The following is a 14,413-nucleotide window of genomic DNA, read 5'->3' as shown; positions in this document are numbered from 1 at the left end:
GTCCTACGCGTCATGCATTTAGTCATGCATATTAACCAATGACTTACTTAACATCTCTCATCCCTCGTTGTCGGTAACATTCTCAATGTAACCATCAAAAGAAGGGGAAGGAAACGAACAAAAACAAACGGGAGTGCCATCAAACGTCCATGCCGACCAGCAAAATGATTAGGCCAAACACAACATTGAAGATATCAAAGCAGTGTTGAAGTCCATGCCGCTCGCACATAGCAAAAAGTACGGTCTAACGTTTTGCAAATGATAATACGTAGGCTACAGTGTATAGTGTATGTTTTTTAAAAATATTCTTGTTGAATTTTAAACAAAATTGATTGAAAAAAAATATAAATAAAATAAAAACGTTTTCGGGCATCTTTGTTTTGCTGCTGTCACTTTTTTTTTTAAGTTGTCTGCATTAAAAAAAAATTCTTTGGTCGCCACCAGAAGGGCCCATTTGGTGCCGGCCCACCAGGCATTTGCCCGTTGGCCGATATAGCCAGTTCGCCCATGAATGAGGGCTTAAAGTCAAGCCTTCACGGCAAAATTCAACAATGAAAAAGAAAAACAGGAAATAAAGACATGTGTTTATTCATTAGGACAAACACATAACATCCTTCAACTTCCTCAGAGTCTTGCTACTAATTTACCAGTCCTTTAGACAGCAACCCGAATGTGGACCAACGACAGCCTTCCCCGCTTCGCTCCAGGTCCCTTTCTACAACCTTCAGGCAGCACAAAATATGGCTTCTTAGTTTCCAAGCATTCAGACTCTTCACACAGCACTGATGCACTGTGCTTCTCTCTCTCCTAGTGTCTTCCTGTTTACGTTCACTATTGCGCTAGTGCGCACCTCAAGCACTGGTGCAAGGCAGGGTTACAACAATATAATATTAGCACATCCTTCCTTTTGAAGTTATTATCACATCCTTCCTTTTAAAGTTCATAAGACTGATATCTACTAGGAAATTTAACTATTCGACCACTTCTGGTTGTCTTGACTGGCACTACAAGTTCTCTAGACGTTGGTCTATAATAACTGTCTGTTTCGTTTGTTCCAACAGTTTGCAGTTCATTATCTTCATCGGTATCATAGTACCCAGAGATGTCTTCATCGAAACTCTTGTTCAAAAAGCGTTGATTTCTTCTGTATGTTTTTCCATTGTTTGTCTTTATGATGTAAGATCTGGGTTTTGAATGTTTTTTTTTATGACAACTGCTTTCTGCCATGTTTGTCCTAGACGAACTCTCACTTTCTCTCCGACAGAGTAATCTTTAGGTAGTATTGCTTTTGCATCGTATTTCACTTTGCTTTTCATCTGTCGTTGGTTGAGTAATGTCTCTGCATTTTCAGCTACTGATGGTCTCAATAGTTTGGGATCAGTTGGAATGATTTCCTGAGTCTTCTACTCATCAGCAGTTGTGATGGTGAAAACGGCAGTCCGCTTATCGGAGTATTTCTATACTCGAGCATAGCGAGATATGGATCTTTCCCACTTTTGTATGCTTTGAATCCTTTTGCTTTCACACAAAACATAAACAATCAACAATGACGTAATATCTTCTTCATGCAGTGGAAAATTAAGAATTTTTTGCCTATATGGAATTCTGGTCAAAGCTCCTGCGCCCAATTAATACAGTTCAGAAGAAACTACAAAAGTCTGGACTGCACACACAGGAAGCTGCTGAAGAAATTAGTACCCTTTTATGCTTTCTGCAAAATGATGAGAAACTAACAAAAACTCAATCCATCGAAAAAGCAAAAGAAGATAGTGAATACCATGGGCGTAGCCAGGGGGGATTTTGGGGTTCAACCCCCCCCCCCCCCGAACGGAATTAAGTGACAGATTTTTGCTTTTATTTTGTTTATTTTAGGTGAGATTTTAATACTAAATCATCACTTACTACAGCACAGCCGATGGGGTTTTGAGTTAAAAACCCTCTACCAGGGGGTTTTAAGTTGGTTTTAAGTTTAAAACCCCCTACCTGGGGGTTTTGAGATTTAAAAAACCCCTATCAGGGGGTTTTGATATACAAATCCCTCTACCAGGGGCTTTGAGTTTTAAACCCCCTACCAGAGGTTTTTGCAGTTAAATCGCCCTCTTCTATAAAACAAAACAAAAAAATGCAAACAACAATCCTCAAATCCCAACAGCACAGTTAAAGAAGATTTTGATTTTAAACCCCTCCAAAATTTACGATAAACCCCTCTCTTCAATATAAAAAAAAGCAAATTACACACTCAAAATTCTATGATTGTAGCCAAAGGGGTTTTGAGTTTAATTTCCCCCCTCCCTCCAGTTGGGATTTGAAGCTAAAAAGTACCTATTCAATATAAAAAAAAAAGCCGATTACACACTATAAAATCTATGAGCGTAGCCAAACTGGTTTTGAGTTTAAAACACCCTGCCAGCTTTGTTTGAAGCTGAAAACTACCTCTTCAATATTGTTATGACTTTGCCATGCGCACCACCATCCAGGCTAGTGCAGAGATGCGCACTTCTAGGAACCAAACTAGAACAGGGTGTTGACATGAAGAGACTAACGATTTCCGCCCAAGGAGAGAGCCAATATGGAGATGCTGTCCTCAAGGCAGATGCCCCTTTGTGTTTGTCGTGTCTCAGTGTAAATAAACGTCTATGTGCCTCGTTGAGTTGCCTCACTTAAGTTATTATAATATTTAAAAAAAAAGCAAATTGCGCACTCAAAATGCTATGAGCGTAGCCAAAGGGGTTTTGAGTTTTCCCCCTTAGGTACGCCACTGCCAAGAGGTCAACCCCCCTCTCCCCCAAGCCTAACCTATCTCTAGTCTTTATTCTAAACTAAATGCTAACTTAGACCTGCTGTCGGTACTAAACCTAACCTATCTCTAGCCTTTATTCTAAACTAGGTTCTACCCTAAACTAAATGCTACTTTAAACCTGACTAAGCCTAACATATCTTTAAACTAAATGCTACCTTACACCTGCCGTAGGGAGTAAGCTAACCTATCTCTAGCCTTTATTCTAAACCAAATGCTACCCTAAACCAAATGCTACTTTAGACCTGACTAACCCCAGCCTATCTCTAGCCTTTATTCTAAACTAAATGCTACCCTAAACTAAATGCTAACTAAGACCTGACGTCGGGAATAGGCCTAACCTATCTCTAGCCTTTATTCTAAACTAAATGCTACCATAAAACTAAATGCTATTTTTTTTTCTTTTTACGAAACCTCAGAATTTGCGCTAATCAATTTTAACCTATCTCTAGCCTTTATTCTAAACTAAATGCTACTTTAGACCTGACTAAGCCTAACCTATCTCTAGCATTTATTCTAAACTAAATGCTACCCAAAACTAAATGCTACCCAAAACTAAATGCTAATTTATTTTACTTTTTACGAAACCTCAGAATTTGCGCTATTCAATTTTAACCTATCTCTAGCCTTTATTCTAAACTAAATGCTACTTTAGACCTGACTAAGCCTAACCTATCTCTAGCATTTATTCTAAACGCAACCCTAAACTAAACGCCAGTTTAGACGTGACTAAGCATAACATATCTCTAGCCATTATTCTAAAAAAAAAATGCTACCCTAAACTAAATGCTACCCTAAACTAAATGATACCTTAGACCTGACGTCCTGACTTAGCCTGGAACAGCGTTTTTTTTCTCGCCCAACCACCCTGAATGAAAGCCTTGGTTTTGACATGTTAAACATTACCAGCGAACGTCTAAGAGATAAATTGTTTCTTAACACCTTTTGTTTTGCTTTATTAAGTGTCCTAGACAAATTTAACGTTCAGATGTCGTGTCTCGATGTTTAACACAAGAGTTGTCATTTTGTTGCTAAATAAGTGTCTAACACATGCTTCTGGCTGTTTTAGCATAGGCCTAAGTTTATGTCAGAAAATGTTTTGAAAATATGAAAAATAAGAAAAATGTCCATGGTTAGGCCATTTCTACGGGACGCATCACAATAAGCTTTTCATCCAGAGTGATTGGGCGAGACAAGAAACACTGTACACTTAGTCACGACGTCAGATCTAAGGTAGCATTTAGTTAAGGGTAGCATTTAGTTTAGAAAAAGGCTAGAGCTAGGTTAGGCTTAGTCCCGGTGCCAGGTCTAAGGTAGCATTTAGTTTAGGGTGGTATTTAGTTTAGAAAAAGACTAGAGCTAAGTTAGGCTTAGTCCCGTGCCAGGTGTAAGGTAGCATTTAGGGTAGAATTTAGTTTAGAATAAAGACTAGATAAAGCTTAGTCCCGGCGTCAGGTTAAGTTAGCATTTAGTTTAGAATAAAGGCTAGAGATAGGTTAGGTTTCCGACGTCGGGTCTAAGTTAGCATAGCATTTAGTTTAGCATAAAGACATGAGATAGGTTAAAGGCTTATAGGTTAGGCTTAATCCTGAAGTCAGGTTTAAGGTAGTTACTATAATAAAGACGAGAAGTCCCAAAGTCATTTTTAAGGTATTTCAGAATATAGGGTAAAGATAATTTAAAATTAAATGATTAACTTTCAGAAAAGAACAAAAACAACAAAATGTAGCCATTGCATCACAACTTTTATATTTTCTAGTTTCTGTGATCTAAACAGGACGGATTTTAACTGAAAACAAATTTATTTTAATTTAGGCACCATCAATCTCCTTTTCAAACGAGATCCGGAACATTCTTGACCAATAAAAGTCTTTTGTGATGTTTCAGCAAGGTAATTAAATGTGAAATAAGTCTTAAGAGGGATTTTAAACAATCGTTTGTAGTAAATTATTATTATCATTTTAAAGTCATGAACAACATATTGTCCATATTTTTGTAAAATAAGTCATTTGACATAAATTTTTTAAAGCTGAAAATCCGGAAGTTTGATATTAATGATAAAACTATAGTGACATATTGTCCAAGAATATTGTAATAACTTAAGTGAGGCAACTCAACGAGGACATAGACGTTTATTTACACGGAGACATGACAAACACAAAGGGCATCTGCCTTGAGTAGAGCATCTCCATATTGGCTCTCTCCTTGGGCGGAAATCGTTAGTCTCTTATGTCAACATCCGACTTGTCTGGTCACTGATAGTGCGCACCTTCTTTCTGCACTATCTTGGATGGCGGTGCTCATGGCAAAGTCATAACAATATTAATTGTAATATTATGCGGAACAACTTTGTAGTACGGAGATTTCCATTTAGCTTTTATATTCTATTTATTTTTAAAAAATCTGTAACAACTTATTGATCATGAGTTTTTTTGCAACATTTAAGCAAGAAAATTAATATAATAAGTTAGAAAAACAATACCAAACATTCGTTGGCATTGATTTTGTTTGTTGTTCACAAACGCATCTGGAACAATTTATTATAGATGTTTTGGAAGCGAAATTAAAGGTTAAATCAGATTGCTTGACATCGCATATATATTATAATTAATATTACCGATGCCTAAATTAACGGCTGACTAAATTTCCGGTTTCCTAATTATTCGGTGCCCAAATTAACATAAATTCGTCCATTTTCCCCGAAAAAAAATCCTGGTTAAGGAATGTAAAAATCTACTACACTTTATAATATTCTACTGATAGCTGCCTTTCAAGAGTCTAGCCTTACAATAATCATCTCCAGACCGAAATCCTGGCACAAGACATCGCATAAATACCCGTGATACATATTGTAAATCATCCCTTACGGTGGTGCAGAAATGTACCTACTTGGGAGAAACAATCGCGAGCAACGTAGATTTAGACACTGAGCGGATAAAAAGAATAGGAATGGCTTCTACAGCAATGGCAATACTCGGCTGTGAAAATGCCAGATTGACCCCAGCAACCAAAATCCTAGTCCCACTTACGCTGCCTGCGACGCATAATGTGCATCTCCTAGATAGATCATGTCTCCAATCAGGGCGTTTTAAAATTGGCCAATATTCACAGCTTCTCCTGAGACAGAGAAGACCTACGCTGGCTCAGACATGTCACCTCGCATGCCAGATGGAAGAATCCTTAAAATTATATCTCTTTTCCTACGCAGAAGATCAGTGATTAACAATGGTAGAAATAAGATGGTTAGCTGTTAATTCCGGGTTATTCTAGGTGGGCTTTAGTTACTCGCGACTGTAAGAAATATGCGAATCAATATGATGACATTCGTGACTGAAACATCTAGAAGATATATTTTTAAGAGATAAGAGGTATAAATATTGTTGTAACTTCGCTCCCTCGCCACACTGATGGTGCGCATGAGAGCACCATTGAACACATGAGAAGACATGTTGATATAAGACAGGAAGAAGGACTGTTGTTGATAGGACACCTGTTTGTACTGTAAATAAATACCTTGTTTATTGTTGCCTATTGTTACCGTTCGTTGAGTGCCTACCTTAGAGTTACAATATACTTACCTGCAATATTATTAGTCGCATAAATCGGGGGATTTTTTTCTTTAAAATACATTTGGCTTTGTAGTGCTTTCTTGTGAGTTTATACTAAATATTCACCTTTATCGCCGTACCTTATAGATTGCAGCCGTTACTAAAAACAAAACAAGATTACAAAGAGGGTATGTGTTATCACACAAACTCAGATGCGGCCCCCATAGAATTCAACAATGGACCAGGAAAATTCAAGCCTTAGAGAGGGCCCATGATGCATGGAAAGAAAAGAGAGACCAAAGCCAGTGACTCACCTGGGCGCATCCATTGTCTTCCGAGACAGAAGGAGCCATACCAAAACCCCCTTGGCTACGCTCATAGAATTTGGTTGCTGTAGTTTGCTTTAGAATAATATTGAAGAGTGAGGTTTTCAACTTCAAAATTCTCTGTGCGGGGGGGGGGGGTTAAACTCAAAACCATCTGGAGGGGTTTTAAACGAAGCCTAGTTTAAGCGTACTTAGCCTCTCGACCATGCTTCCATGTAAATTAACGATAATTAGCTTTTGTAACGTTTTAGCTAGAAAATTAAATGTAATGTAACACAATTTTAAATAAAAACTGTTCAAATGTTTTTCACAAAATCTGGATCAACCGATTTTCGTAAATGAGTTTTTGCGTCGTGTTACCAAGAAAACTTAAACTTAAGTTTTAAATTTTGCAAGCAATTAAAAATAATTAGGTTATTGCCCCTGCCCAAAAAATTATAAAGACAATTTTTTTAAAAAAAGGCACTAACGAGTAACGACACAAGTGAGTATTCCAGTATTCAGCCTAATATTTGTCAGACTAGTGTTTACCATTCTGTGTTCCGCGGAAACTACAAATGTCAGCATTTCAACTCCAATTCTCCAATTCTGATGTCCCGTTTAAATCCTGTTAGCTATTGGTCATAACTGTTGGGATAACACCAGTGGCGGACTGGGGGGGGGGGGGGCAAAATCGGCCTTGGCATTACAATGCAATCCGGCCCACAATTTGCTTGCCTTATAAGGAATTTGGGCCTTACATCTTTGTGAATATGATTTATTGTTTCCATGTCGTCTAAAGTGGATTGAGGAGCTGTAAATGTTTCTTAGTAAACGTCCTCATTGGAATTTTTAACAAGGAAATCTGTAATTTTACTGCATCTCTTGATAGAGTTTTCCAGCAACTTTTTGTCTCTCAATTTTTTTGTCTTTACCGTTTCCTTTAATTTCTATTAAGTCACGTGTTTGACTGCTTAAATAATAGTTGTGGTTTTTGATGCTATCATAGCAGAGAGATCCTGGGATCTTGCAACGAAGCGACCTACCCAGTTATTCTATAATGCACATTTGACAGTCAGTTTAGGGATTAGTGGAATTACAGACTGCTGTAAATGGTACTACCTCATAACATCAATTTTTTAACGGAGGGTACCGGTTTACATTCACTCGAGTATGTCCACATGTACTCGACTTCAATAGGACCTATAGAAAGTATTTGTCTTACGTTGTTTTTGTTACTCTCTTAATGTGTATACAGGATTGAAACTCATAGAAGCGCATTATAGGAATATAAAGAATCCATTATTTGGGAATATGTGGCTATGAGTAAAGCCTGTAAAGATCTTTTATAAAACGTAAGGTGAGACCAATCATGTTTACAGGACTTACTGACATTTAAAGAGGCCCCTGGAAAATACACAAGATTTGATGACCGTCTTTCTCCATTCCTCTCTTTCTTTTGCCTTGGATAGAATTCGTTTCAATGACATGCCCGTCCATTCTTTTATGTTGTCTTTCTATAGCTTTCTCTGCCTGCCTTTTTCCTGGTATTGCTCCCTGAAGGAAGGTCTTTGCGGGATCTGAGACTTTATGATAGAGTTTTAGTTTGCGTTTTTTACAGTAGTTGGTAGGTCATCGTATGGTCCAATTGTGTATTAATCATGTTTCTAACTTCTTCATTTTTTGATGCGATCTTTATAAGTGATGCAGATCTTGTATGGTGCCCCAAAGGGTTAATAGAATAATGACTAAGGGATAGGTGAAGATGATTTAACTCTGTTCAGCGTCCAAAATTCGCAAGCATAAAAGAATGTGGCCATGACTAGGGATCGCATCAGTCCGATTTTGGTGTCGAGGGCTTTGCTTTGTCTTTCCATGTTGTTTTGATTTTTGCAAGTGCTGCAGTGGATTGTGCATTTCTGGCCAGTAGTTCAGGATTGGTTCGTTCATCTGAGACGATAACACAGAGGTAATTAAAACTACACATGTCAGCATTTCACCTCCAATACTGATGTCCCTTTTAAATTCCTGTTGGTTATTGATCATAATTTGTGGGTGTATTTTTTTTGGCAATGTTTTGCATACTATATGCTGCGGAAGTCTTGTCTATGCGCATTACCAAGTCGGCTAATTCTTCTTCTGTCCCTGCCAGACCATCTAAGTCAGTAAAAGTCAGTAATTCTTATAAGCTTACAGTACCTTTGTAGCTCTAGAGAGCATCTACCATCATCCTTACATATTTTGCTTTACATTGTACATTTCCATTGCTTAGTGCCCTAAGCCAGGGGTGGGCAACCTTTTTGGGAATGGCGGGCCGCATATGTATATACAACTTAGAGAGATACTCTAGCTAACTGTGTAGAATGTCTTTTAATTCATATTTACACTGTATTATATTCACGTTTCTTTTTTTCCACACTCCACGTTAAGGAATTACAAGAGTTAGCAATTTTTTAAATCAATTTTACGATTTTTTTTAAAATTGTCTTATTATTTTACAATATCCCCACAAATATATAGTTGTACTTAATTTGCAGTATTTTACTATTTACGTTCGTGCATAATGTTCCAGATCTGTGGAACTAGCTTACTAGTTGTTACCCTTGTGACTGCTGTCAAATTACAGTCAGCCAAAATCGACCAGTAATTATACTTGTTTAGTTTCCACAAAAAACAACAACTGTTTGTTCTCTGAATGAGATAATAATATATGTTCCGGCAGTTAAATATCTGGACGAGCGAAACTTGCCCTTGCGGAGCATCACCAGAGAATGCTGACCATGTCCTTGAATGGTGCATACTAAATCAAGAGACCCAAACAAGACTATGGCCACAAAGCCCTCCTATGGAACCAAAACTATTCGAACTGCCTGATCTGGAGACCACTGTGAGGTTCAACTCAGATATAGGATTACTGATCTGAACCCTCCTACATATAAAATGAGAATGAAGAAGAAGAAGAACAGATGTATGTGTACCCATATGGTGTGAACGGCAGCACATTTTTTTTTAGTTGTTGACATACAGCGTCTGCCACCCATGGGACTAAGGTGGAAGTATGGCTGGAGCTTCTCTTTGCTTGGAATAATGTCCTGTGGAGCTGAATCAGCTTCAGCACTAGATGGTGAGCTGATGGTGTTGAAAACTGGTTCTTGTCTTAAAATTTGCTTTTATAAATTGCACAGTTAAGGAATCTTACAGTTAAGGAATCTTAATAAGTACTATACTTTTAATCATTTCACTAGAAATAGTTTCACCTTTCAGCAAAGGAAAATGACAAAAACTGTTTTATTTTGCTTGCTTGTAGAAATGGGAAAACCTTGTTTGAAAAGATTTAACATGCATTTGCATTTCATATGCAAGCAGCCCATTGCTATGGTAAAACATGAAATATGTCTTTCACTCTTCATTAGAAGTATTGGTAACAAAGTTACAGTCAATGTCCTTCAAGTAACATAATATCTTCCTCGAGATTTTATATTCTTCTCATTTGCCTTGCCCATGCTAAGATAGGGGATACGTTGGATTATTTTGTTCCTAAATCGGGGCTACCTGTGGTTAAACCCCTGCTTCTAATAAGCTCGATTTCTGTTCATTTGTATCTATTATAATATTACAAACAATTTTTTTGGTAGGTCTGTTTAGAGTTTATGGTTGGGATATTTTTTATAAAAAAAAATAGTTTACTCAGTCAAAGATCGATCTCCATCAGTTGTTACACTTGCCATCTTGTTCCAAGCCTACCCAACATTTAACACAGTTCTTCATAGCATTGAATAAATACTGATCAGAGATTGTGTCTTGAATTTAGTGTATTGATGTATAGCCAATAAGCTAAATCTTCGTTTACTTGGAACTTTTTATAATGAAACAGTTTCAATCATTTAAATAGATATTATTTTTAATATATTTGCATTTTTATATTTATATACTGTGGGCAAACCTGATTTCTGTAGGTGTCGGCGGCCGCATGTGGCCCGCGGGTCGTAATTTGCCCACCCCTGCCCTAAGCCATACTATGTCGAAAGCTTTCTTGAAATCTTGAAATCACTAAAGACATGGAAAAGGTTCTGTTGGGGTTGAATGTATTTCTCGCAGAGTATCCTGAGGTTTGGGATTTGTTTTTGTTGTGCTGTGAGTCCAGGGCCAAATATTCAGGGGGAGGTCAAATCGTTATTCCGAGGTTATTTGTTTTTATATTTGTTTTTTTTTTTAAGTAAAAAAATGTTTCAATATTTTTGTATATAGATTCTAATTATTCCTTTATCCTTTGCAACGTATAATTTTGGAAGCAAAAAAAAAAATTAAACGTGCACTCGAGGGAAAGGCTACTCGCAAGTTAAAAAAAAAAAGTCTACTCGGGCTTGACAATTTTTTTCATGTGTTGTTTTTAATATTCATGTTTTGTACAACGCTTACAGAAGCAGTCAACACATTCTTTTTTTTTTCAAGTCATTACTTACTATAAACAATAAATAATTGTTTAGGTCAGTGCTTCCCTTGGTGAACCCCAGTGGGTATATTACAATAAACAGTGTAAAGGATCATAAACTATATACAATTTTTCAATAACCTTGACTGCTCAACAGTATTATATGGTCTGGACGTGGATAATAATAATAATAATGATAATAACAAACTCACAACTGGACTGCTTCTGGGCCAGACAATATACACAACTTTTGGCTGAAAAAACTTACAGCCATACATGTACCACTAACATCAAGTTTTAACGAGTTAATTTCAGAACCATCTTTAATGCTGTTAGAACTCACTGAAGGGGGAACATCTCTTCTCTCCAAAAAAAGTGATCTGAATCAATCATCAAACTATCGCCATATCACTTGTCTGTCAGTGGTGTCTAAACTATTAACCTCACTTTTAAAAAGTAAAATGTATAAATTCTGATCTGCCCATAAGCTATTAGCAGAGGAACAACAAGGTTGCATTGAGGAGTCGATGGGCTGTAAAGTACAGCTAACTATAGATGGTATTATATTGCACCAAGCTAATAGAAGAAAGAGAAATTTACACGTGTTGCATCGACTACAAAAAAGTTTTCAATTCAGTTCCGCATGATTGACTATTAAAAACCCTGGATATTCATAGAATCAACCCAAGAATTAAACAATTATTGAAAGTCTGTATGAATAATTGGAAGATAAATCTGCACCTTAATCGTGATAAACTAGGTTCTGTGCACATAAGAAGAGGTATATACCAGGGCGACTCTCTATCTCCACTCTGGTTCTGCCTAGCGATTAATCCTCTATCTACATTACTCCTAGACACTACAAACGGTTTTAGGGTTGACACTAAATGTACAAAATGTGTGTCCCACTTATTATACATGGATGATCTAAAGCTATATGCAGAAACCGAGCAAAAGTTACATACCTTAATCAAAACGGTAAAATGCTTTAGTGACGATATATGTATGTCTTTTGGCCTGGATAAGTGCGGCATCATAAGCATTAAAAAGGGCAAGGCAACGAACACCAACATTGCGTTTGAAGGCATCTAGAAATTGAACTCTGCCTCTCTTTATAAATATCTTGGAAAAAAACAGAATGCCAAGATAAACCATAAGAAATTAAATTTTTAAAAGAGGACTTTCTTGGTAAATATAAGCAAAGAGTTAATAAAATCCTCAACAACAAACTATCTGGCAGTAACTTCATCACTGCAATAAACAGCTGGGCAGTCCCAGTGCTCCTTTACAGTTTCGATGTGTTCAAATGGACTGACACCGACCTACATGACATTGATAGACTCACTAGAAAATTACTAACCAAATTTCGATGCCTACACCCCAAGTCCTCCATCATCAGGTTATACCTGCCAAGGAAGGATGGGGGTCGTGGATTGCAAAATATCTTCAAATTGTGTAAGATGCAAGTTTTAAAAATACGATAAAAACTGCTCGCCTCCAACAATCAATTAGTTTCTTTTCTACGCAAATATGACTCCGAAGCAACCCCTCTGAACCTACACAATACTAATGTCAATGTCGGTTTGGACGACGTAGGGCATGAGATTCGCCAATGAGAAGAAAAAAACCTTCACGGAAAATTCCGGGCTTTATTACATGGGGACAATATCGACAAGGCTGCTTCCTGAACATGGCTCAAAGCAGGTCATCTCTACCCTGAAACAGAAGGCTTTGTTACAGCAATACAGGACAGAGTAATCGGACAAAAAATTACGAGAAGCATATCCTGAAACTAAATGTTGTCGACAAATGCTGAAAATGTGGAAATGTGGGCGAGTCGATTGAACACATTATGGCAGGAAGTCCAGCCCTATCAGAATCAGCCTACCTAGGTCGCCATGACCAAGTTGCAAAGTTAATACACCAACACTTGGCGGTGACGCACAATTTGATCGGTAAGGATCCTCCTTATTATAAATACTCGCCACAAGAGGTTCTCGAGTCTCGAGTCTGGCCTATTCTTACCGACAAGACGGTATATTTCAATCGCCCGGATCTTCTGTTCGTTGATAAAAAAAAAGAAAAACCGCTACCATTATCGACATCGCCGTACCACTGTCTCATAATTTAAGAAAAACTGAGATAGAAAAACAAAGAAAATAAGGGAGGGAACCTAGGCTTGGAGATTAAGCGTCTATGGAAATAGTCCAAAATAACAATATACCCCATTGTTATATCAACTGAGGGGATAATAACAACTGACATCACAGACACCTTCAAGGCCCTTAACATTCCTAGGAACATCCTCGTTGCCAGTCCGAGGGCGGTACTGCTGCAGACCTGCCACATCAACAGAAAATTTCTCAGTGGAAACTGTTAAAGGGACTACGATGAATTTTGTTTCTCTTTAGCGAGACTCGACCCTGGCAGCGCCAGAGAATGACTACTCGTTTGTTTCTAACATAATAATAAATTAATAATAATAATCTTTATTGTCATAGGCAAAATTCAAGTTAAAGCTGAATACATCTATTAACGGATTTTTTTTCAGCAGAAGACCCTAATAAGCTAAAATGAAAACATTTTATAACAAAAGATAATCAGAATGCTCGCCTGACATAGATTTGGTAGGCACGATTAGAAATATAATAATACAGAAGGGGTTCTATTAATTATATAGGTTATGGCTGAAAAAACAACAACTATAAATACTTTTAATTGTACACTGCTCATAATTGCTGTATAACTCATACAAACTTATCTTTTCCCAAATGTTTCCCATAATAATTTTTACTTTATCGTCCAGTCTATATATTTCTCTACATATCGATTATATATGTCGATGGTACATTCACACCTGACTCACTCATAATTTACATGTGAGAAGTTTATATCAGATTGTACCTATTTAATGATTTGATTGCCAGGGGAACAAAAGAGTGTTTGTGTCTGTTTGTCTTTGTTATCTCTTTTGTGATGGTGTTATATTTAAAAATAGAGAAAAATAAAAAGATTTTTCATGTTGTGGTAATTAAATAACGAGCTTTAAATTAAAATTTAAAAAAAAAACATATTTGTAATATTGTTCTGCTTATTGTCCATTACAAAATTTTAAGCGCAATCAACGCTGTGTCAAAATTGTTGGAAAGTAAGCAGATAGACGATTGATAAAGCAGAAAATCAACTGAAGAAGATCTAGAATGAAGTAAATCATTAAATAATTACTTTTAAAAAAATAGAGGCTGCTGAAGTAGCTGGATCTTGAGCTATTGATACAGTTGTTGTTTTTTTCTTCACGATTGCGGAAAGTTAAAATGCTATTCGGTGACCT

This window comes from Biomphalaria glabrata, chromosome 12 (assembly GCF_947242115.1).
Source record: "Biomphalaria glabrata chromosome 12, xgBioGlab47.1, whole genome shotgun sequence".
Classification (NCBI taxonomy): Eukaryota; Metazoa; Mollusca; class Gastropoda; family Planorbidae; genus Biomphalaria; species Biomphalaria glabrata.
Note: the sequence above shows the minus strand (reverse complement) of the source record.